The sequence below is a fragment of the Erithacus rubecula genome, assembly GCF_903797595.1.
Source record: "Erithacus rubecula genome assembly, contig: scaffold_135_arrow_ctg1, whole genome shotgun sequence".
NCBI lineage: Eukaryota > Metazoa > Chordata > Aves > Passeriformes > Muscicapidae > Erithacus > Erithacus rubecula.
Window position 1 is genome coordinate 109,264 of NW_027636159.1, and position 22,576 is coordinate 131,839.

At 49.3% G+C, this 22,576-nt stretch overlaps 1 protein-coding gene across 1 annotated transcript in view; it reads right to left on the bottom strand.

Annotated features, from left to right (window-relative positions):
* The window catches only part of LOC306815457 (olfactory receptor 14J1-like), a gene marked incomplete at its 3' end in the record, with an annotated part of 95,671 nt that extends 88,446 nt beyond the window's left edge, over positions 1–7,225 (bottom strand). The window contains exon 1 of the mRNA XM_079332014.1: positions 7,131–7,225. The remainder of the gene's footprint in view (positions 1–7,130) is intronic.
* Between the last annotated feature and the right edge of the window lie 15,351 nt (positions 7,226–22,576).

Below are 22,576 nucleotides of genomic sequence, written 5' to 3' on the forward strand. Positions count from 1 at the left end.
TCAGTCATGAAAGGTCTTGATTTTCATATCTATTCAGACTGCATTAGATGGTGCTGGGGGTCAATATCAGTTGTACAGTTCTGATATCCATCTATAAACAGTAAAAGAATCAGGAGAAATCACTTCTCTCAGCATTGTTTTCAATTTAGTATATTTACTTGGAATACACTTTTGAAATCTATTTAATTAACCACCAAAGATTTGAAAACTTTATTAAATTATCCCCAGGAGCTTTGATTTTGGGTGTTTTTAACAAATGTTTATGAGCCTTGGTCACTGAATTCCGAAACTGAAGAGCTCAAGAAAGAAGAGGCCTCTGGAGTAGTAAAATTCATCAGTATCCTCCTAGTAGCTGAGGATCCATCCTCATCAGAGCAGGAATAATGGAACAGAAATAGGAACAGGTGGCACACTGATCACACCCACTGACTGATCACACCTGCTGACCATACTCACTGACCACATCCCACTCAGCACCCAAAAGACCAAATGATCACACCCACTGACCATAACCACTACACACACTCAATGACCACACCCATATCCTAGAAACCTGTGTCAACACCCCACTGACCACACCCACTGACCACCCCAATGACAAATCCCATTGACCACACCCTGCTGATCAACCCAACAACAACTCCTCTGAAAATATTGATCATAAGCAGTCCTGATTGTTTCTGCTCTCTCCTCTAAGTTATTCAAAATCCCCCTTCTCCAATAGCTCAAAAAGCTGGCTGCTTCCTTCTTCTATTTGACCAGGCAGAAATTCCATAAATACACACTTGTATCTCAAATGCAAAAAGTTAAACTACAAGGGGAGCCTTATAATTCATTTTACCAAGCTGGCACCATTCTCAGTCTTTTTCAAAAATATCCAAATTCTCCAGCTTTAAACCTTACCCACAGACTGGACTCACTATCTCAAACTGATCATGTGCTACTTCCAATTATAGGATCTCAGGAGTTCCAGGGCACACTTGGTGCACACAGGTCTCCTTTTATTAGATATACAATACCATCTCTTCTTGCACCCTCTACAGAGTAGAAGGACCTAACTTGGTTGTCACCCTGGTCCGCAATGAAAAATTGTCCGCCCACACAAAAAGCAAGGAGTTACCCTTATTAGTCCCCACCATTGTGGGTTTCTGAAATTATTCTCTACTGGTGGTAATTCTCAGTCAAAAGCCAAATAATTACTTGTTCAAAGATAGCCCTTTCAGAAACTGTCCAGGACACACACAAGCGATGAGCACCTGTCAAGTATTGATGATTGAGATAACCAGAGCCATCAGGAAAGCTACATCTGAATGCCGGCTTCCCATAAACCGAGATCTGCATTCACCAAATTCATCATTTCCCAGACATGGTTTTGTCCAGCTGAATGCAGAGAAAGACTACATGAATGTGTGCAACAACAAAAAGAAAGACCTCTGCTCCAGGCTATGAAAAACTGTATAAAAACTGGACTGACCAGGGTGGCTTTGTGAGCACTGGGGGATCCAATGTCATAGAGGTTGGATCAGAGTGTGCTCACCCGGCGCCGATCCCGGGCTCAGCGCTGTCCCTTTTTGATAGTGGGTAAGGAGGACCGTATTTCAGTCACAAAATAAATTATCCTTTATTCTAATTATATTTAATTCGGCTTAATCTCATTTATAACACCCTCATCTACAGCCTGAAGAATCAGGAGATTGAGGATGCCCTGAGGAATATGACCACTCTGTGTTTCCAGAAACAATGAAATGCCTGTTTTTTTTTGATTCATATTGGAGGTTGTCTTAGTTTACATCCAAAATATTGACCACAAAGAAAAGCCATTGTTTGTGCCATTTCTCATTTTGTTTCACTCCACATTCACTGTGACCCAGAGATGATGTCAAGGAGAGTTGGCCTCTTGGTGGGTTTGAATGAACCAAAGGATCACTCTCCCAGCGAAATTTTCTCCAGAGATGCCCCTTTTGTTCCCTCCTATGGAGCTGCAGCAGCAATGTCTGTGTGCAGAGCTGGGGCAGATCAGTACTGACACAGCAGCTGTGCCCAGCAGCAGAAGCAGCACTTGGTGTTGCCAGTGCTGCTCCCGTGCCACTGCCCCACTGCCCTCCTGCCCCTCGTGTTGCTGCAGGGCCTGAGTGCTCTTGGGGCCAGTCACAGCCCTGGGGGTGGCAGTGCCGGGGCTGCAGCAGAGACAGGCCACGGGCACTGCTGGCGCAGTGCTGACACCTCAGGGCAGGGCCTGGGGGCTCCAGGCTCCTGCAGCCCTGGCCTCTCCCCTAGCTCACACAGGTGCCGCATCCTTGCAGGCACAGACACTGCAGCACTGGCTCAGGAGCCCCTGTTTGCACTGCACAGAGCAGGCATCAGCACCCCCATGGTGCTGCTGTGGGGAGATGGAGCTGAGTGAGCACAAATGCCATCAGCCCCTGGGGCCAGCAAGGGCTGGGGGACACCAGAGAAACCACTCAGGTTTGTTGTGGTCTCTGCAGTCAGTCATAAAGTTTGAAGTTTGTTCCAATGAGTGGTGAGTTTATTCTCCTGCAGACATTGTTTCTCAGAGCCAGGGCTGACTGGCAGACACCCCAAAACTACCGTGAGCATTTCCTTGTGTTCATCTTTTGTCCTGGTTTGAAAGGACAGGTGTCTGCCAGTAAGGGCAGAAGTTTCCCTTTGGAATAGAGACTTTGGCTCCACTCCCCTCCCCCAAGTATTATAATTGTTTGAATCATAGACTCTGAGGCAGAGATAAGGGGGGGGGGGAATAACAGCTCTTTTTCTAATATATCTAACTGTACAAGCAGAAAACAATAACAGTTAAAATTGCTAACAGAACGGAATAGATAACTCGGTGTCAGTCCCTTTAGATGCAAGCACGCTGTTTCTGTGCTTAGCCCACAGCCCGGATTTGCCGAGGGCAGACGGGAACAGAGGCAGGACGGGGTGGGGCGGCAGCGGCCACGCCGGTCTCGGTGGGAACGGGCGGAGCGGCGGCTCCTCGCTCACCATGTGTGTCCGGGTGATCAGCTGTGTCCGCAGAGGCAGGAGGCTGGAACGGGACAGATACAGGGCAGGTGATCACAGAGGGTCTGGCTCTCCTGTGCGCTGGCCGCGTGGGCTGACAATCCTGGGCGTCCTCTTCCCAGCTCGCCGGAAACGCGAGTGCCCTCCCGGAAGCCCCAGAGGCCCCTCCGGGAGCCGTTCCCACCCACCCCCTTTTGTCTGGACTCATCAGAGACCCTGGGTGTAACCCGGCCAGCTCCATTGGCATGATAATGGGAAAAATTCTTACAATTGACACAGTAATAGAAAAACACTCAACCCCCAACACCAGTCTATACCAATAGGTGGCTAATTCGCTTTGAAATGAAATTAAATGTGGCCCTCTGTCTGAGGATAGTGTGGCTGGAACTCCGAAGCATGGTATCATTTCCTGTAACAGTACTTTGGTGACCTCTCGTGCTTTGACAGTTCTGGTAGGAAAGGCTTCTGGTCACCCTGAGAAAGGTGTCTATTAATACCAATAAGTATCAATACACCCCTTTCCTTGGAAGTGAGCTTCCCCATCCTTGTCCTTTGGGATTTTCAAATTCAGACCACATCAAGCCTTGAACCACTTGGTCTGGGGCTTTTTCTTACAGATTGGGCTGCTGACTTGCTGAGGTCTCTTCCAACTCAGCTCTCCGATTATCCTGGAAATATGCTGGTCCCTGTTTTAGATAAAAGCACATATTTTTGGGACAGGAGACCTCCAGGGTTGTACAAGACCTGCAGCTTGTGGGGTGATTAGCTCCATCATTTGAGTACTTTTAAGAAATGTTAACGTTTTCCTACCGCAGGAGAGAAGGAATTACCTGCAATTGTACAGTGCCAGAAGAAGAAGTATTGATCTTTCCCTCTGTTTGTGTCACCAATATTCAGTTTTTTCATGTCCTTCTTCATTCATGAGTTTCCACCTCTCCTATTTAAATGGCCATGTCCATCGACATCTCTTAACTAGACCAGCTGGATCTATGGCCTTCTCATTGCTCCCAGATTTCCTCCTCTACCTCCACTCTGGGCATTCCAATGCCTCTCAATTGAGTATCTTCCCACTTTGAGCTTCAGGGAGTTGCCCAGTCTTTCAGAACTTTAAATAACTCATTAGTCAACATCTTAATTGCACTTCTATCTTTTACAATTACCTTTGTCTATATCTAAAATTATTTCTGTATGGATATGCCTGGTGGATAAGTGGGCACATCAGATGCTGCTGGGTCATCTCATGTGGCTGAGAGAAGAGTTTTGATGCTTTTAAAATGAAATGATATTTACAATTTTTTATGTTGGCCATGAAGATAAACTTTTCTGTGCCTATGAGTCTCACCAGTTCCTGACCCCCAAAGAACCAAAACTGAAACATTGCTGATGTCCCTTCCAGACTCATCTCCCTGATGATACCAGGATGGTGCTACTCCCAATTTTGGAATAGGCTGGAGCAGATGTTTATAGGACAGGAGCCCTGGGGCTGTAGGGGCCCTGACACTTGCAAAGGGCATGAGCACATCTCATTAGCTGTGTTACTTGAGTACTTTAAGAAATGTCAAAGGTTTCCCACCAGGAAAGAACAGAAACTTCCTGGAAGTGTACTAAGGCAGGAGAAGAAACACTGCCCTTCACCTCTACCTGTGTTACCATTATACTCTTCCCCTCTGTGTTTCCATTATACTGTTGTTTCATGACCCTCTTCATTTGGGTGTTTCCACCTCTCCTGTTTAAATGGCCATGTCTAAGAACATCTCTTCACTAGACCAGCTGGCTCTACTCTATGGCCTTCCCATTCTTCCCAGATTTCCTCTTCCAGTTCTTGTCTAATCATTCCACATCAGTTAGCATCTTAATTGTGTTCATATCTATCACAGAATCACCCTTTCTAATGTCTTTATTTAAAACTATTCCTGTAATGAAATCCCTTGTGCATGGTTATGCTCACGTTTCTTGCAGTAGTTCTGTTTCTGGCCACCTGCAACCCAAATTGTTTTTCTCCTAAGTTCTTAAGAATAGAAAATTAGGTCTATTATAAAAGAAATTATTTACTGAATGGCCTTAATCTTAACAGACAAGAGACCTTAAATGGACTCCTTACTGCACAGGATAAATACAAGAAGTACAGATACATAAAAACACAGTGCACAATGAAGATTCCTATATTACAGCCAGTGAAGAAATAGCAGAGATCAGGAGTCAATGTCACGTGCCACCAAAATGATCAGGGAGTATACATGGAACCCTTTCACTCAACTTCCAGAAAAGTAACCACAAAAATGCATCCAGACTTGGGGGATAAGCCCTACCTGTTTGCAGAGACTATGCAGAAGACTTCTGCTTTGTGAGAGTTTTGTGCAATATTTATAGTTTTTAAAATGAATGTATGTCACTCAGGAATTCAAGGCTTATCTCCATTCAGTCTGCTCTCAAGGCAAGATGTTCATGGTCAGCTAGGAATTCCTGGCACCAGAGAGAACTCAGGACAGGACAGATGTCCAGCCTGGGTTATCTCAGCAATTCCTGAGAAGGGGAAGATGCCCTGAATTATGGCCCAGCTGATGGACAGAACAGATGAGCTCTTCTGGGCCATAGGGGAAGTCCTGCTGCAGGAACCTCATGGAACCAAGGGTGTGTTGTGGCATTGTGATGCCTCATGGAACCAAGGAGACCATGGTGACACCAATGAACTTCGTGGAACCAAGGGTCCATTGTGACAATTTGGATCTACAGAGACCATTGTTGAGTGCAGAACCTCATGAACCAATAGTCCATTGTGACAGATCAAGGTCTCACAGAACCACAAAGAGCACTGTGACCCCGTAGGACCCCATTGACCCAAATCTCCACTGTGACAGTTCAAAACCTCATGGAACCAAGGGACATTTGTGACACTGCAAGGCCTCAGGGAGCCAAGGATTGCAAAGGTCTCAAACATTCCTTGCAGGGTTCTGCCTTGGGGAAGGGAAACCTCCTTGGTGGCACCTTGGACTGGCACATACCTGAGGAGTGGGTCTGTTTTCATTGGGGAAAGTTTGGAGTTTCAGATTGCTTGGAAAAAAAAAAAAAAAAAAAGAAACTCCCACTTATTTGGGTGTCAGTTTTCAGAGACTCAATGCGGAAAGGAAAAAGTAAATAACTTTAAAAGACTGAAGCACCTAGAGGCATTGAGCCATTGGCCATTGAGCCCCACTGAGTGCTGTTATTGAGAAAGGCTCTCAAGAGACTAATTAAAGCAGATAACTGGAGGCCATGGTTGCACAAAGTTCTCAGAGACTCCAAGGCAAAAGCAAATTAAAAAAATAAAACAAACTTGCAGTCACTGGGAGCATGAAGGAGCCCCCAGGGGCATTCCTGACCAAGGCTCCCCAGGGACAGGTCCCAGCAGATCCCTGAGGATGTGGGGGGGATGCTGAGGGCAGGAAAAGGGGTGGCAGTGGCCAGCCTTGCTGGGGCTGTGCCAGGAGGCCCCAGTGGCTCAGGACAAGGTGTCTCCTCACAGCCCTTGGTGGCACAGACCCTGCTGTGTCCCAGGGCACCAAGACTTGGCTTCTCTTTGTCCCCACCTGCCATCTCTGCCTTCAGCTCTTGACTCTTATTATGGCTTGAGGACACTTTCTCACCTGTGTTCCTCGATGGGAACCATTAAAACTTTAGGAAACTTTGGAGTTTGATTCTCATTTGGAGTTCTTGAGAGGTTTCCTAACAAACCATGGTCATGCCTTGATTTCCCTCTGGTCTGGTGAAGTTCATTAGGAATATTTTTTATAATAGTTTTGGAAAAATATTTTAAAGTGCATCTTAAAAATATCCATTCCTATTTTAAGGGTGTATTTTACTGCTGTTCTCTTTAAAGCAGAGGTGATCACAGCATTCTGTGATTGATATTGATCCCGGGTCTCTTCTCAGGAGGTCTGGCCTGCTCAGAGAAGCTGTGTCTTGAGCTCTGACCCAGTGTGGGCAACCTTGCTCCTCATTCTCCAACCCCATCCTGTCTGCCCTCTTTCCCCTGGGACCTGTTTTGCTTGGAAAACCGGCAGAGGGATGTGTCTCTTTTCTTATTTTTGATGCAATCTAAACCTCTTAGTTTTCCCCATGGAAAACAGACACACTCCTCAGGTGTGTGCCAGCCCAAGGTGCCACCAAGGAGGTTCAGCGCCGGGGATCAGGGCCTCAGGGCCAGTGCCCGGAGCCGGTGCCATCTTTCCTTTCTGCCTCTAAATCCCGTCATGCCCCGTGGCCCCATAGAGCCCCATTTGGAGCCGAGACTACAATAGCCATCATGCCCCGCGCTCCACAGAACCCCAGTATTCCCCTCCAGATGTCCAATAGATGTCCTCCAGAACCTCCAGGATCCCTAAGTGTGCCCTCAGTGCCCATTTGGGAACCTCCCAAAACATCCCCGAATCCCCTGAATGCTCCCAAGCCCGCAGGTGCTCATTACATCCACTTCTGGAAATTCATCTCTTGCATCTCCAGAGAGCTCAGAGCTCATAACCCAGTCAGTCGCCTAAGAGTCCTGTCCTAAAGAGCCTGGTTAGAGCTCCCCAAGATCCCTCCAAGCTCTCCTGAACTGTACATGTTCCCCCCTGAGGACCTCAAGTTGCCGTTCGTAGGCAAAAGTGTCCCAGCAGTGCCCTCCTGGACCCCAAACTATCTGCAAGATGCACTTCCTGGACTACAGCTCCCATCATGCTGCACGGTTCTAGTAAAATGCCATTCCAGCTGAGACTCCATCCCCCATCATGCTCCGTGCCTCACAGAGAGACATTGCAGTTGCACCTGGAGCTCTCATGATGCTCCACAGCCCCTTTACACAGTATTATACCCGCGCCTACAACTCCCATCATCCCCTGCACGCCAGAGAGTTCCGTTAGTGCACCCCAGTGCCCGCCCGGACCCTGAAGGGTTCCAGATTCTCCTCTGTGACCTCCAAGTGCCTCCCTGGACTCCCAAGTGCAACTCTGAAGCCCAGACCCAAAACTGCCCCAAATGTGCCCCAGAAATGTCTCCCTGGACCCTGAAGTGCCCACCTTGACCCTGTCTGAGAAAAAGTTAGTAATAAAGATGGTAAAATTATTACAAACCTTATGAATTATCTTAAAGAGGGAGAAATAAATAACCAATAGAATTTAATTTTTAATTATGGGATTTGTCTTACTTAGAAACAATGACCTATAATTTATTTGGTTGCTAAGAATATGAAGTTTATTATTATAATTATAAAAATGAGGCTAAAATGCATAGAATAGTAATATTACATCTCAGAAAAATAAAATTTTATTATTTAATAACATTTTTGTTTCAGAGAGAAATTTATGAGGTTTTTTTTATATTTTTGGTTACCAGTCCCAGGTGGGAGATCTCAAGATTTGGTGAGGTTGGGGGTGAAGAGCAGGTTGAACTAACTGGGTCAGTCTGCAATGGGCTCATTCTTCTCTGTGCCCAGAGCTCCTAAGAAGATATTCAGCACCAAGATCACCTGCAGAATGCTTCTATCAATTTATCTCTGAAATGAAAAACAGAAAACCATTCCCTAAAATAAATAAAATAAAGTAAAATAAAGTCATGAGATGCACTTTCAAATCTTCCTCCTTAACAGACCTCCAAACTTAGTCCAAGCATCTCCACAAGCCCTGGAGACTTGATGACAATTCAAAGAAGACAAAGAGATCCTGCAGGCTTTTTGCATTTTAAGGTTCCCCACAGTAGATTTGGAGCTGGATCAAGGATCTCTTTTGCTATCCTCAGCCTGCACTGCACTGAGCACCGAGCTCCTTTGTTCTTCCACAGTATTCATGTGCTTGAAGCCTCCAAACCCCATCTTGGGAGATCTCTGGGCCCTCTCCAATGTGGTGGCAAATCAAAACATTTTGCTCATCATCTACAAAAGAAGCCAAGGCAGCAAGACCTGTCTGTTCTGATAAATTTTTTCTGGGTGTAATCCTTGGATAGATGCAATTTTGGACATAGAAACCACATTTTGGCCATTGATGCCTGGGTGAGAAAGATAGTTCTTTTCCACTGGAAGGAGAGCACTGAGCCCCAGTGGTTTGCAGTAGGTGAGAGAGAACCTGCAGGAGGTCAAGGCCAGCCTGAGCTGTCTGTCCTGGCAGATTTTAGCTGGAAGAAACATTTGCACATAGTGATTTTTTTAGGGGGAGCACCAATTTAATCTTTGGGCACCTGGAAAGGGAGGTGGTTCTTTTCTATAGGATTGGAAGCACAGGGTCCCAGTGCTTCAAGGGCTGATGAGAGGCAGCCCTCGATGCACAAGGGTCAGCTGGACCTTTCAGGTGGTCCACGGGAGTCCAAGCCAGCCAGATCTGGTTCCATCTCCTCTTGGCTCCGCAAGGCCCCTCAGTGTCACAATGGCCCCTTGCTTCCACGAGGCCCTGCAGGCTCACAATGGGCCTTTTATTCTGTGCGACCCCACAGTGTCACAATTGTCTTGATGATTCCATGGGGCCTGACAATGCCACAATGATCTCCATAGACCCACGGTGCCCTGCAGGATCACAACAGCTCTTTGGCTGCACGAGGCCCTGTAATGCAGCAATGGCCTCTTGGTTCCACACAGCCCTGCTGCTTCACACCGGTGCCTTGGGACCCTTCAGCCCAACAGAGCTACAGTGATGTCCTTGGATCCAGAAGGCCCTGGAGTATCACAATTTTCCCTTGGTTCCTTGGGGTCCAGCTCTGTAACATGAATCCTTAGTTCCATGGGGCTCTGTAGTGTCACAATGGACTCCTTCGTTCCATGGAGTCTCAAAGTGTCACAACAAACCATTGATTCCATGAGACCCCACAGTGTCACAAAAGCCCCTTGGTTCCGAGCCTGACAGCGACACTACGGTATCCTTGTTTTCATAAGGCTCCGAAATGCCACAATGAGCCTTTGGTTTCACAAAGCCTCCAATTGTAAAAATGGTCTCCATGGTTCCATGAGGCCGTGCTGTGTCACAATGGACCCTTGGTTCCAAGATGCCCCATAGTGTCACAATGGTCTCCTTAGTTTGGAGTGTGAGAATGCCCTCTTGGTCCTTTGGAGCTCATAGTGCTGCTCTTGTGCCCTTGGTTCCATGAAGCCCTGCAGTACCCCAGTGTTCCTTTGGTTCCACTCGGCCTCAAAGTTTCATCATGATCTCCATGGTGTAATGGTTGGTCCGAAGTTTCCCTGATCTGCCTCACGACCATACAATATCAGAGATTAAGATCCTGAGGACCCCTTTGGACATCGCTTTGGACACGAGTCCTGGCTGGCTGAGGTGAATGCTTGCCAAGGGACTCTTTTTCAAGCGTGCTTGCTGCTAGCCATGGTACACTGCTCTCGCACAGTGTGCTGACTATAGTGTCCTGTTCCTGCACCTCTTTCCCGGAGCAACGGTCTCTGCACACAATAGTCCATAAATCTCCCCACCTTTTGGCCAGAGGCCACTCGCTTTGGAAAAGGGACTATAAAAGATGACTTTCTGAAAAAGATTTTTGAGATCTCCCCACAGAAGACAAGTCTTTTGGCTGGACCATGAGGACACCGTGTCTATTGCCAGGTCTACTAGGATGTTTATTTCTATTGGTTAAACACAAGGATGCATCTCATCTGTTGCTAGCTATTCCTCATTACACCCCCCCCCCCCCCCGCCCCAGTCTCTTTACTTTGTTTCCTTTATATCTCTTCTCTCTATTGCAAAAACTGAGTTGCTGGCACTCAAAAAAGGCGCAATTCTGTTGCTGTTGAATAAAAACTTTAGTCCATTTTTTGTGTGTTTTTTGCACCCTGAGTTCGAACAAGCCATCATGACTTCGGCTTTTGTTGAGGAGATCACAACACATGGTTTCATGAGCCTCTGCTGTGTCAGAATGGCCTCCTTGGTTCCATGATGCCCTGTACTGTAACAAAGCTCTCCTTGGTTCCACGATTTCACATTGGCCCCTTCGTCCCATGGAGCCCCACACTGTCACTGTGGTTCCCTTTGTTCCATGAGGCCCTGCTGTGCTACAATGACCCCAATGGTTGCAATGGTCTCCATCAAGACTCTCTACAACTGCCTGAACAGAGGTTGCAGTCATGTGGGGATCGGTGTCTTCTCCCAAGCAACCACTGATAGAACAAGAGGACACAGTCTTAAGACGAGCCAGGGGCAGTTTAGGTTTGACACCAGAAAAAATTTCTTCACTGAAAGAGTGATTGGGCACTGGAATCTTCTGCCCAGAGAGGAGTGGAGTCACCGTCCTTGGAGGAACTTCAAAAGAGACTGGGCATGTCACTCAGAGCGATGATTAAGTTGATGAGGTGACGTTAAGTCATAGGTTTGACTTGATGATCTCCAAGGTCTTTTCAAACCTTGTGAATTCTGTGATTCTCTTTCACATAAATCTCCATTGTTCCATGAGGCCCTAAAATGTCACTATGGACCTTTGGTTTCATGAGTCCCCACAGTGTAACAATGGACCCTTTGTTCCATGAGGTTCCTCAGTGTCCCAATGGCCTCTTTGGATTCACAGTGCCACAATGGCCCCTTGTTCACAATGGACTTCTGATTCCTTGAGCTTTCATACTCCAAGCCACAGTTCTGCAGTGTCACTATGGACCCTTTGTCCCATGAGGTTCTGTAGTATAACATGCTCACTGTGAGGTTCTGCAGTGTCACAATGGACTCCTTGGTTCTGTGAGGCCCTGGAGTGTCACAATGCACCCACGCCTGCAGGAGGGAGGTTCCACAGTGTCACGATGGCCTCCTTGGATGTGCAGTATAACAATGGACATTGGATCCATGAGGCCTTTCTCTATCACAATGGACTTTTGCTTCCATGAGGACTCTCAGTGCCACAATGCTCTCCTTGGATCTGCAGTGCCACAATGGACCATAGGTTCCATGTGGCCCCACTCCATCAAAACGGATTTTGGTTCCATGAGCTCCCACAGTGTCAAATGGCCACTTTGTTCCTTGAGGTTCCATAGTATCACAGTCAACTCCTTGGTTCTGTCAGGCCCTGCTGTCACTAGATCTCCAAAATTTCAGAATAAGATCCCTTAACACTAATTTGGTTATAAAGAGTGCATCATTTTTTCAGGGCTCAGGTCCAATGTGGGATAACACCTAACCTAACATAGATACAATATTCTAAGGGTGTTATCTTACTTTCAGTCACTACATGTGTATTAAAATTTGCTCATTTCCATAAAACCTACCTCAAGTCCCCAGGTTCCTTCCTTGTTTTTTCTCTCATTTCACCCTTGAGCCAGATGCCTTCATCTTGTCTACCAACTGTCCCTGCAGGGAAAGCATCCCCTGCATGCCTTGCTCCTGTGCTAAAAGTACACAGGCACAGTAAAAGTTGAATTAAACCTCTTGGTATCAAGGCCAAGGCTTTGTGTAGCCAGGAAGAAGCAGGCAGGAGACAGAGCTGTCAGTAAAGGAAGGGGCCAGCGAGGTGGGGCAGCTGGGGGATAACGACAGCCTGCAGGGACAGAGGCGCAGGACATGGACACCGTAGGACAGCCTGGGCTGCAGAGGGGTCAGAGATGGCAGCAGCTGAAAGGCCCTGCCAGAGCCAACTGCTGCAGCACTTGGGCCATGGCTGCTGGCCCTGGGCCTGAGGCCAGCAGGGGACAAGTGAGCCTTGCTGTGCTGGGGCCTCATTGCCTCCTTGTCCCTACTCAGCAGCTTGGCAGGGGCTGCCCCATGGTCCTGCCCTTGGCATTGCACATCCCCAGAGCCCAGTGCCCCGGGAAGAGCCCTGAGCAATGAGGGAGGGACAGGATGTGCCTTGCCAGGGGCTGGGGTTCAGCCCTTGGCCTTTTGTATTCCTGAATCGCATCCAGGTTTGCCTAGCATTAGAGACACTTTTGCCTCGTTTGTCTCCACTTGTCATCAGTGCCACCAGAGTTCTGCTCAAATTGGAACTTGGGGACACTTTGTCAGTCGGGTCCCTCAGTGGGACCCATTAAAACTTCAAGAAACTTTGGAGTTTTAATCTTGCTTTGAGTTCTTGAGAAGTTTTTTGAACATTCTCTAAGGGACTGAGTCTAATGACCCTCTCAGGGCTTTGATGGTGTTTACATCAAAGTCCTCGTGCTGTGTCTGTGCTGCTGAGCTTGGCTGGGCTCCTGACAGAGATGATGATCCTGGTAATCAAGAAGTGCTTCAAAAAGACATTTCTTCTGTGGAGCAGTTCCTCTTCCAGCCCAGCAGGGCTGAGAGCACTGCCTGCAGCCACCCTGGGCAAAGGTGAGAGGAATAGAGAGCTCCAATCAATAAGGGCTGGGAATCTGCTCAAAAGTGACTGGGGCGGAATCACTCCCAGCCCTTGACACAGAAAGCATCTGGCTGCATTGTCATGCAGCTGCAGCTCCTGCAGAGATCTCCTAAAGCTGGAACATCACAATGCCTACAGACTCTGTGAGTACATTCTCTGATTCTCTCTTGTGTGGAGCAGCCAGGGGTGCCCAGGGCTGTGCTGCAGAGAAGGGTTCTGCATCCCAGGGCACTGTGCTGGGGCAGGGACTCTGCTGCCAGCCAGGGACAGCTCCCAGCCAGCCCTGGCACCTGCCCACAGCACTGGGGGACAGGATTGGGTGGAAGAAAGAGCTGGTATGGCTTGGAAGTGTTCTCCTTGCATGGTGAGGATGCTGCATTGTACAGGACTGCTACTCCCAGCATGACATTTACCTTCAGAACATTTCCAAGTAGATGATATAGGGAGCACAGTGAGACAGAGGCTGCATAAAAGGGAAAATCCTGATTTTATAATTTACTTCTCTGTGTTGTTTGGATAGGAAATTGCACACAGATATTCATCTCTCTGTTTAGGTTGAGAAAAATAAAAATTTCATTCAAGTCTGAATAAAGCAGGCAAAGGAAGAAATCAGCACAGGGTCCCTTACAGGCAGCATGAGTGTCTCTTTTCCAGCCTCCTCTGGGTTGCTCTGATGTTGCCATCAGAGGCTACAGAGGCAGAGCTGACCCTGAGCAGTGCCCTGTGCTGGGAGGGGTCTGCAGGGCAGAGCTGAGTCCTCAGGGCTGGGCTGGGCTCTGGCAGCTCTGGCAGCCCTGGCACAGGAATGCAGCTGCTGGCAGGGACAGCTCCAGGCAGCAGAGCCCTGGGCAGACAGTGGGGTGAAAGTGCCACAGAGTTGTGCTGGAATATTTAAAGTCCTCTCCAAACTGAACTATTCCATGATTACCTTTTTTACAGGTCCCCATGCCAAGACACAGCAAATGTCCAATAGCAGCTCCATCAGCCACCTCCTCCTGCTGGCACTGGCAGACACACGGCAGCTGCAGCTCCTGCACTTCTGCCTCTTCCTGGGCATCTCCCTGGCTGCTCTCCTGGCCAACGGCCTCATCATCAGCACCGTAGCCTGCGGCCACCACCTGCACACCCCCATGTTCTTCTTCCTGCTCAACCTGGCCCTCACTGACCTGGGCTGCATCTGCACCACTGTGCCCAAAGCCATGCACAATTCCCTCTGGGGCACCAGAAACATCTCCTACTCAGGATGTGCTGCTCAGGTTTTATTCTTAGAGTTCTTCCTTGGAACACAGTATTCCCTCCTGACCATCATGTGCTATGACCGCTACGTGTCCATCTGCAAACCCCTGCACTACGGGACCCTCCTGGGCAGCAGAGCTTGTGCCCACATGGCAGCAGCTGCCTGGGCCAGTGCCTTTCTCAATGCTCTGCTGCACACGGTCAATACATTTTCCCTGTCCCTGTGCCATGGCAATGCCCTGGGCCTGTTCTTCTGTGAAATCCCACACATCCTCAAGATCTCCTGTTTTAAATCCTATCTCAGGGAACTTGGGCTCATTGCTGTTAGTGCCTGTTTAGGAGTCATATGTTTTGTGTTCATTGTTTTCTCCTATATTCAGATCTTGAGGGTTGTGCTGTGGATCCCTTCTGAGCAGGGACGGCACAAAGCCTTTTCCACCTGCCTCCCTCACCTGATTGTGGTCTCCCTGTTCCTCAGTACTATTATGTTTGCTCACCTGAAGCCCCCCTCCATCTCCTCCACATCCCTGGATCTGGCAGTGTCAGTTCTGTACTCTGTGGTGCCTCCAGCCCTAAACCCTCTCATCTACAGCCTGAGGAACCAGGAACTCAAAGCTGCAGTGTGGACACTGATGACTGGCTGCTTTCAGGAACATTAAACTACTGGCCATTTTCTGCAAAACACTTGTAAAAAAAGTCATCTTCGGTACTTTTTAATTTTTATTGGGTTTTTTTCTTTTGATTTAGTTTCTTCATACATTCCAGAAAAAAGAGCCATCCTTTTGGCATTTCCTATTTTGTTTCTCACCACCTTCCCTGTGTTCTCAGTTTGTGTCAATAAGGAGCTGTGCTCTTGGTGGCTTTAAACAAATTAAAGGATCTCTCCCTCCAAGAAAATTTTCGCCAGAGATCCCCTTTTTTTTCCTTCTCTGGAGGTGCAGCAGCAGTCTGTGTGCAGAGCTGGGGCAGATCAGTGCTGGCACAGCCGCTGTGCCCAGCAGCAGCACTTGGTGTTTCCAGGGCTGTTCCCATGTCACTGCCCTGCTGTGCTCCTGCCCCTTGTGTTGCTGCAGGGCCTGAGTGCTCTCGGGGCTGGGCAGTGCCCTGGGGGTGGCAGTGCCGGGGCTGCAGCAGGGACAGGCCATGGGCACTTCTGGGGCAGTGCTGACACCTCAGGGCAGGGCCTGGGGGCTCCAGGCTCCTTGGCCAGGCTCTCTCCAGAACACTTGGCCAGGTCAATGCTGCCAGAGAAAACTCTTGTGAGCAGCCCCAGGTTGGCCGTGGGCAGGCTGGGGGTAAACAGCATGGCTGGTGCTCTGCAAGGTCCCTGCAAGGGGGAGACCCTGGCAAGGAGCAGCAGCCCTGGGGGCTGATCCATCCCCACTGCGCTGGACAGCCCAGGGCAGCGTCCCAGAGCATCCTCATGCACCTGCAAACAACATACCCCCTCTGCATCCCTGGCCTCTCCCCCAGCTCACACAGGTGCCGCATCCTTGCAGGCACAGACATGGCAGCACTGGCTGAGGAGCCCCTGTTTGCACTGCACAGAGCAGGCGTCTACACCCCCATGGTGCTGCTGTGGGGAGATGGAGCTGAGTGAACACAAATGCCATCAGCCCCTGGGGCCAGCAAGGGCTGGGGATGGGAGGGAAACCACTCAGGTTTGTCGTGGCCTCTGAGTCAGCCAGAAAGTTTGTTTTCAGGAGCTGTGATTTTCCTGTCCCACTGCAAACGTTGTTGCTCAGATCCAGGGCTGCCTGGCAGCCACACTCACACAGCTCTGAGCATTTCCTTTACTTGACCTTTGTTCTCTTTACTCTTTTTAGTTCGAGATTTCTTCCTATTGCCCAATTTTCTAACCTCCCCTCTATACAGCCCATCCCTGTTTGTCCTTTCCTCTCTGGACCCCGTTTTCAGTTCTTGAGTTGGCATCATGGGAACATCCCATAGGAAGCTGGATCATCCTACAAGTGCTTCAGGAATTGTCTGCAGGGTCCTCCAGTGCCTTGTGCTGCTCCCTTGCCACAGGCACCACAGGCCAGGAGGCACATCTGGGCTGCTGTGTCTGGGTGTGGGGCTCCCTGTTGTGGGCAGTGAGGAGGGGCTGGAGAGCCTCTGCAGGACTGACAGGATGTGCTTTGGGGCTGTGAGGAGAAGCTGAATGACCTGGGTTGCTGGTCGTTGTGAAGAGGGTGCTCAGAGCTCAACCTGAAACTTCTCCAGGAGTGGTTTCAAAGAATCATGGAATCAGCCAGTCTGGAAAATACCTTGGAGATCATCAAGTCCAACCAGTGCCCTGACACCACCTTGTCCTGCTGAGCTTTCTCGTCTCCAGGATAAACATCCCCAGCTCCCTCAGCCACTCCTCACAGGTCTTGTGTTCCAGACCCCTCAGCAGCCTTGTCGCCCTTCTCTGGACATGCTCTAGCTTCTCCGTATTTTTCCTAAATTGGGGACTTCCAAGAGTCCCTGCAGGGGAAAAACGGTCCCTTGATTCCGTTGGCGTCAGGCTGTCACAAGGTTCTCCTTGGTCCCACAGTGTCACAATGGCCCCTCGGTTTCACAAGGCCTTGCAGTGTCATAGTGGCCTCTGTGGTTCCACAAGGATCCAGAGTGTCACAATGGACTCCTTGCTTCCATGTAGCCCCACAGTGTCACAGTGGCCCCTTGGCTCTGTGGTGCCGTGTCATACACAGTGTCACCATGGTCTTCTCAGTTGCACAAGACCCTGCAGTGTCACAATATCCCCTTGTTTCCCCAGGGCCCTGCAGTGTAACAATCATCACAGAATCACCCAGGCTAGAGAAGACCTTGGAGAGCATCAAGTCCAACCTGTGACCAACACCACCTTGTCACCCAGACCATGGCACTAAGTGCCCCATCCAGTCTATCCTGAAACTCTTCCAGGGATGGTGACTCACCCACCTCCCTGGGCAGCCCAATGCAATGCCCAATCACCCTTTTTGTGAAAACTATTTCCTAATATCCTCACTAAACTTCCCCTGGTGCACTTAATGGTTGTGTCCTATTTTCCTGTCACTGGTCCCTGGCAGAAGAACCCTACCCCCACCTCGCTGCATCCTCCTGTCAGGGAGTTGCAAAAAGTGATGAGGTCTCCCCTGAGCTTCTTCCAGGATAAACATCCCCAGCTCCCTCAGCTGCTCCTCACAGGTCCTGTGTTCCAGACCCCTCACCAGCCTTTTTTGCCTTTGTCTCCTCCAGCCTCTCCATGTCCTTTCTAAAGTGGGGGGGCTCAGAACTGAACACAGCACTCAAAGCATGACCTCACCAGTGCAGAGTCCAGTGGGAGAATCACTGCCCTGGTCCTGCTGGCCACACCACTTCTGATCCATAGGAGTCCCAGGGCTTGGATGAGGGAAATGCTGGGAAGGGGGTGGGGACAAAGCGTTATTGATTGTCAGCCATGAATGATGATTTTCATATCTATTCTGACTGCATTAGAAGGTGCTGGATGTCAATATCAATTGGACATTGATTACATCCATCTCTAAACAGGAAAAAAACCTGTAACAGGATAAACTAGTTTTATCCTCTTTGTTTTCACTATAGTATATTCACTTGGAATACACTTCTGAAATCTGATTAGCCACAGAAGTTTTGAAAACTGAAATTATTCCCAGGGGCTTTTCTTGTTTGGGTGTTTTGAAAAAATGTTTATCACCATTTGTTGCTGAATTCCTGAACTGAATAGCTCAAGAAAGAAGAGGCCTCTGGGGCAGTAAAATTCATCAGCAGGCTCCAAGTGTCTGAGGATCCATCCTCATCAGATCAGCAACGAACAGAAATGGGCACAGCTTTGTGGTTGCCCCAGCTCTGGGATGGCCCTGGGCCTGGAGCAGGAGCAGCTCTGGAGGGCCCCAAGGTTGGGGCTGTTGTGCTGTCCTGGGCAGATGGGATGGCAGCAGGGGCTGCAGAGCTCTCAGGAGCTCAGGGAGAGGGGAACAGGGCACACAGGGAGCTTTCTTTTGCCTTGGCCAAGCACCTTGCCCATGGCTGGGGCTGAGTCCTGTCTGAGCTGCAGCTGCTGCTGTGCCCTTGCCAGGGGCTGAGGCTGTGGGGCCACTGCCCAGAGCCCCCTGCCCTGAGCAGAGCTGTGGGGCCAGAGCCGGCTGGGCTGTGCTGGGGAGAGGCCCTTGGTGCTGCACAGAGCTCAGGGCAGCTGGCACAGCTTGCAGGGAGCTGGGCTGGCCTTAGAAAGCCTGCCAAAGACACCATTAGTGTCCATCTCAGCCTGGCTGAGCGTGCAGGGGCAGGACTCAGCCCAGCCCTTGTGGGGAAGGCATTGGGAACAGGCAAGTGGCCCAGAGAGGAGGCTGCTCTGTGCCCTTGGTGGCATGCACAGAGCAGGGAGGGGCCCAGGACATTTGTCAGCACCAGCCTCTGTCCCCAGACATTGCCAGCCCTGGCTGTTGAGCCCAGGTCTGCCCTGGGATGAGTTTAGCTGTGGCCCAGCTCCATCATCCTGAGGGGTTCAGGGCCTGTTCCCAGCCATGGCCAGTCCTGCCCGGCCTCTCTGCTGGCCCAGAGCCTGGCAGAGCCTGGGGTAGGGCTGTCAGTGCAGCCCACAGGTGCCACGGGCTGTGCAGGAGCTGGCAGAGGCTGCTCAGAAGGGAGGCCATGGGGCACAGAGCCCCAGGTCTGCTGTGGGCACCTTGGCTTCACCTCCAGCTCCAGCTCCAGAGGAGATGTGATAGATGGGAGCAGAAACAAATAACTCATGATGGATTCTTTATTGTGTTGGCTTATGCAGGTGACTTGCATCCATAAGTAGAGGAGGTGTTTCGTGTCACATAACACTGGCAGAATGAAAAGAATAAAATTATTTAGCTGAAAAATTATTTCATGCATAATACACCATGAAGAAAAAAAGGCGCATATGATCAGAGGAGCATCTGAATTTTTCAGAGGATGAGAGACGCATTGATGTTCTAGTAGTCAAACTTGCTCAAATACTTTCCTTAGGGCTTCTTTTAGATGAGAGGTGACCACTAGAGACCACAAGTAGCCAGAGATATCTGTCCCATCCTGGCCAATTTTGTCTGGAGAACCTTTTCATATAGGGAATTTTTCAGGGGGAAGTGTCAGTTTTGGCCATGGGCACCTGATAGTACAGATGGTTCTTTTCCATTGGAAGGAAACCACGGGGCTCCAGTGCTTCAAGGGCTGATGATAAGAAACCCTTGACTCATGAGCATCAGTCAAATTTTCCAGGTGACCTCTGGGAGGACCAGACCAGCAGATCTGTTCCATGTCCTGTTGGTTCCACGAGCCCTTCAGTGTCACCTTGCTTCTGCAGTGTCACAATGTCCCCTTGCTTCCATGAGGCCCCACAGTGTCACAATGTCCCCTTGGATCCATGGTACCCTGCAGTGTCACAATGGTCTCCATGGTTCCTTGATGTCCCCATAATGTCACCATGGTCTCTATAGGAAGGAAACAACTGAGCCCTAGTGTTGCAGGGGCAGATGAAAGGCAGTCATCAGATGCACTGCGACAGCCAGACTTGATGGTATTGGCAATTTTGTCTGGCAACCATCTCCAGATATATGGAATTTCAGAGGCAGAATACCAATTTTGGACATTAACACCTGGAGGAGAAACAGTTCTTTCCCATAAGATGGAAAGAATGGAACACTGGTGTTTCAGAAGCAGATGGAAGGCAGCCATCAGAGGCGAAAGGTATGAGAGTCCATCTGAGCCTCTCATCTGTTTCTGCCCAATCACCGTCCCCTGAGGCCTGCGCTGGCCAGGGATGGGAGGAACGCCAAGTGACTGTTCCGCAGGTGGTGCCTACCAGGACTGGTTTCTCGTGACAACTAGTCACGGGGCACCTACTCAACAAAGCTCCCACAGATGGAAGAACAATGGACTGGTCCGGTATGGGTTGTCCTGCGTTTGTCCCTAACGTCAAAGACAGTTTGGTGTGCCTTGAAGCGTCCTGTTTCCACCTGATCCTCAGGGTAACGAGCTCCACATACAAGAGTCCATAAATCTTCCCACCTTTTGGCCAGAAGCCACTCACTTTGGGAAAGGACTATAAAAGTGACTTTCTTAAAGGAGACCCCTTGAGATCTCCCTGGACAGCAACAGACATCTATTGGCTGGTTCCACAATGATTTATCTGCCCGTCTTGGTAGCTATAATCCCGATCCCGCTTCCTTTCTTTCTTTCTATCTCTGTCCCACTATCGCATTTTGGTTGACACTAAATAAAGTGCATTTCTGTAGAAGTAAACTGGTTTTGTCCCCTGCTGAGTCTTTTATGCTCTGAAATCCCTAAAAGAACCAGTCACAACTCCAGCTTGGGTTGGGCAGACCGTTACAAAAGGCAGCCTGAATTCTGTCCTGGCAACTTTTGTTGGAAAGTAACCCTCGGATACACAGAATTTTGAAGGTGGAATCCCAATTTTGGCCATTTCTGCATTGATAAGAGATTTGGTTCTTTTCCATAGGAAGGAAAGCAGTGAGCCCCAGTATTTCAAAGGCAGAAAAGAAGAGAGGTGGCTCCTGGGAGGCCAAGCCAGCCAGACCATTTTGTCCTAGCAGCTTTTGCCTGGGAGAAACTTTTTGGACATACAGAATTTGGGAGACAGAATCCCAGTTCTGACCATAGACACCTTTTAAGAACCACCATTCTTTTCCATTTGAAGGAAAGCACTGAGCCCCAGTGTTTCAAAAGCAGGGGAGAGGCAGCCTTCAAGAGGCCAAAGACAGCCAGACCTGTCTGACCTGGCAGCTTTCACTTGGGAGAAATCCATGGATGTACAGAGTTTTGGAGGTGGAATCCCAATTTTGGCCATGGACACCAGGTCGAGGTGAATTTTTTTTTCATAGGAAAGAAAAGTGTGAAGCCCGAATATTTTGGTAGAAAATGAGGGGTGAGCACCATAGGCCAAGCCAACCTGACCTGTCTCTCCTGGCACCTTTCATCTGGGGCAATTCTTGGACATAGGGATTTTTGGAGGTGCAATATCAATTCTGGCCATGAGCGGCTGGCATGGAAGGAGAGTTATTTTCATTAGGAAGGAAAGCACCGAGCCCCAGTGTTTTAAAATGCAGATGAGAGCCAGCTGTCAGGAAGCCAAGGCCAGCCAGACTTGTCAGTCATGGCAGCTTTTGTCTTGGAGTTATCCTTGGATATAAGGAATTCTGGAAGTGGAATCCCAAATTTGGCCATGGATGCCTGGATGTCAATGGTGTTTTTTCCTCATATGAAAGAAAAGCACATGGGTCCCAGTGTTTCAAAGGCAGATGAGAAGTGGCCCCTGGGAAGCCAAACCAGCCAGATCTGTCTGTCCTGACAGATTTCATCTGGGAACAATCTTTGCATATAAGGAAATAAGGAGAAGGAATCCAAATTTTGTCCATGGCTACTTCAACGAGAAGACGGTTCTTTTCCACAGGAAGGAAATCACAGAGCCCCAGCACTTGATGGGCTGATGAGCAACAGCCCTTGACATGCCAAGGTCAGCCAGACCTGTCAGGTGATACCCAGGAGGGCCAGTCAGCCAGACCTGTTTCATGTTCCCTTGGTTCCACGGGGCCCCAAAGTGTACCAGTGTTCTCCTTGCTTCCATGAATTCCATCTAGTGTCACAATACTCTCCCTGTTACAACATTCTCCTTGTTGCAATGTTGTCCTTGCTTTTGCAGTGTCACCATGGACCCTGGGCTCCATGTGGCACTGCTGTGTCACATGGTTCCTTGGTTCTACAGGCCCCATGGTTTTATCACTGACCCTTGGTTCCATGAGATCTAGAGTTTCACAATGGTCCCCCTGATTTCATGAGGCACCAAAGTGTCACAATGGTCTCTTTGGTTCCATGAGGTTCCATGATGTCTCCACGGTGTCCCTGAACCTGTATTGTCACAAATGACCCATGGCTCCATGAGGTTCCAGTGTCACCATTGTCGCTGTCAGAGGCTGGATGAGATCAATGTCCCAGACACCTCGGGATGAGCTGTCAGTCCGTCACACACTGGGCTGGTGCTGACCCAGGCTCTGATTGCCTGAGCAATCACAAGTCCCACCTGGAGAGAGGC